Below are 3510 nucleotides of genomic sequence, written 5' to 3' on the forward strand. Positions count from 1 at the left end.
TGTACAGTTGCAACATGACGCTGCGACTCCTAAATTCAATCCCCCTACCAATAAACGCCAAGACACCGTATGCCTTCTTAACAACCTTATCTACTTGATTCCCAACTTTCAGGGATCTATGTACACATACACCTAGATCCCTCTGTTCATCCACACTATTCAAAGTCCTCCCGTTAGCCCTATACTCGACACATCTGTTATTCCTGCCAAAGTGAATTACCTCACACTTTTCCACATTAAACTCCATCCGCCACCTCTCGGCCCAGCTCTGCAACTTGTCCAAGTCTCTCTGTAAACTATGACACCCTTCCTCACAATCTACCACACCTCCGACTTTGGTGTCATCAGCAAATTTACTAATCCACCCAACTATACCCTCATCCAGATCATTAATGAAATGATCTTGGGTTCGGACAAAGCTCGGCACAACATTGAGAGCCGAAAGGGCCTGTACTGTGCTATGTTCACACACACACACACACACACACACACACACACACACACACACACACACACACACACACACACACACACACACAGGTTGTCTCTCACGCAAACACAGACGCACAAAGAACACGGAAAATTCCAGCCCAGGACCAGGCCCTTTGGCCCCTCCAAGCCTGCAATGACCATGCTGCCCCCGACTGAACTAAAACCCCCCACCCTTCCGAGGACCGTGACTATCTTATTCATGTAATGATCACAGAGTGACAGAGTCACACAGGTTTACAGCAGGGAAACAGGCCCTTCGGCCCAACTTGTCCATGCTACCCTTTTTTTTAAACCCTAAAACTAATCCCAATTGCCCACATTTGGCCCAATTCCCTCTATAATCCATCGTACCCACATAACGGTCTCAATGCTTTTTAAAAGACAAAATTGTACCCGCCTGTACGACAGCTCGTTCCAGACACTCATCTCCCTCAGTGTGAAAACATTGTCCATCTGGATCCTTTCTCACCTCTCCCCTCGCACCTTCAACCCATTCCCTCTATAACATGAGAACTACAACCAGAGGAAATTCCAGCTCATAAACAGGCCTTTTGGCCCTTCTTGTCTGTGCTGAACCATTTTTTGCCCAGTCCCACTGACCTGCACTTGAACCATATCCCTCCACACCCCTCTCATCCATGAACCCGTCCAAGTTTTTCTTAAATGTTAAAAGTGACCCCGCATTTACCACTTTATCCGGCAGCTCATTCCACACTCCCACCACTCTCTGTGTGAACAATCCTCCCCTAATATTCCAAAGAACAAAGAACAAAAACAGCCCGGGAAACAGGCCCTTCGGCCCAATGAGCCCACGTCGCCATTTTAACATTACCAGTCCCCCCTCCACCCATGACCCTTGTCTATGCTTATGGCATTCCACATTGAGGGAAACTAATTTAGGGACAATTTATTACCTCCAGTCAGCCTAACAGCACATCTTTGGGGTGTGGGAGGAAACCGGAGCACCCGGAGAAAACCCACGCAGACACGGGGAGAATGCGCAAACTCCCACAGACACCGGCCCAAATCCATGTGTCTGCACAGCAAACAGTGATAGTCACTGAGCTGTCGTCTTGCCCAGCATCTGGTCCAGTTTAGGCACACACTAACGACATGAAACACTAGGCTATTCTCGAACAGCCAAGAGCAGCCCTAGTACGACCCATCGCGTGTATGCCCCTCGTTGGACAACAAGGCGGACCGACTTAAAACCTGTGAATTAAACTTTTTTCCTTTCACCCTTAGAACATAAAACATTCCAGCACAGTACAGGCCCTTCGGCCCTCGATGTTGCGCCGACCAGTGGAACCAATCTAATGACCCTCTAACCTAAACTATTCCAATGTTATCCATATGCCTATCCACTGACCATTTGAACACCCTTAAAGTTGGCGAGTCCACAACTGCTGCAGGCAGGGCATTCCACACCCTTACTACCCTCTGAGTAAAGAACCTACCTCTGACATCCGTCCTATAATTACCACCCCTTAATTTAAAGCTATGTCCCCTCGTGTTAGCCATCACCATCCGAGGTAAAAGGCTCTCACTGTCTACCCTATCCAATCCTTTGATCATCTTGTGCCTCAATCAGGTCACCTCGTAACCTTCTTCTCTCCAATGAAAATAACCTCAAGTCCCTCAGCCTTTCCTCATAAGACCTTCCCACCATACCAGGCAACATCCTGGTAAACCTCCTCTGCATCCTTTCCAATGCCTCCACATCTTATAATGCGGCGACCAGAACTGTACGCAATACTCCAAGTGCGGCCGCACCAGAGTTTTGTACAGTTGTAACATGACCTCACGGCTCCGAAATTCAATCCCTCTACCAATAAAAGCTAACACACCGTACGCCTTCTTAACAACCTTATCAACCTGGGTGCCAACTTTCAGGGATCTACGCACACGTACACTGAGATCTCTCTGCTTGTCAACACTACCAAGAGACCTTCCATTAGCCCTATATTCTGTACTCCTGTTACTCTTACCAAAGTGAATCACCTCACACTTTTCTGTATTAAACTCCATTTGCCACCTCTCGGCCCAGCTCTGCAGCTTATCTATGTCCCTCTGCAAACTGTAACACCCATCCTCACTGTCTGCAACTCCTCCAACTTTGGTGTCGTCAGCAAATTTACTAATCCATCCTTCTACACCCTCATCTAGGTCATTTATGAAAATGACAAACAGCAGTGGCCCCAAAACAGATCCTTGAGGTACACCACTTGTAACTGAACTCCAGGTTGAATATTTCCCATCAACCACCACCCTCTGTCTTCTATCAGCTCGCCAATTCCTGATCCAAACTGCTAAATCACCCTCAATCCCATGCATCTGCATTTTCTGCAATAGCCTACCATGGGGAACCTTATCAAACGCTTTGCTAAAATCCATATACACCACGTCAACTGCCTTACCCTTATCCACCTCTTTGGTCACCTTTTCAAAAAACTCGATAAGGTTTGTGAGGCACGACCTACCCTTCACAAAACCGTGTTGACTATCCCTAATCGATTTAGAAGTAAGGCTCATTGGTCTATAATTCCCAGGATGGTTTCTACTCCCCTTCTTGAACAAGGGGACAACATTTGCTATCCTCCAGTCTTCCGGCACTATACCTGTAGCCAATGACGACATGAAGATCAAAGCCAAAGGCTCTGCATCCTCCTCCCTAGCCTCCCAGAGAATCCTAGGGTAAATCCCATCCGGCCCAGGGGACTTATCTATTTTCATACTCTCAAGAATTGCTAACACCTCCTCCTTATGTACCTCAATCCCGTCTAGTCTAAAAGCCTGTAGCTCAGTATTCTCCTCGACCACATTGACTTTTTCCTGCGTGAATACTGACGAAAAATATTCATTCAGTGCCTCTCCTATCTCTTCAGGCTCCACGCACAATTTCCCACTGCTGTCTCTGACAGGCCCGAATCTTGCCCTAACCAATCTTTTATTCTTGACATACCTACAGAAAGCTTCAGGATTTTCCTTGATCCTATCTGCCAAAGTCTTCTCATGTCC

This window comes from Carcharhinus amblyrhynchos, unplaced genomic scaffold (genome assembly GCF_965287045.1).
Source record: "Carcharhinus amblyrhynchos unplaced genomic scaffold, sCarAmb.v2.hapA chromosome_159, whole genome shotgun sequence".
Classification (NCBI taxonomy): domain Eukaryota; kingdom Metazoa; phylum Chordata; class Chondrichthyes; order Carcharhiniformes; family Carcharhinidae; genus Carcharhinus; species Carcharhinus amblyrhynchos.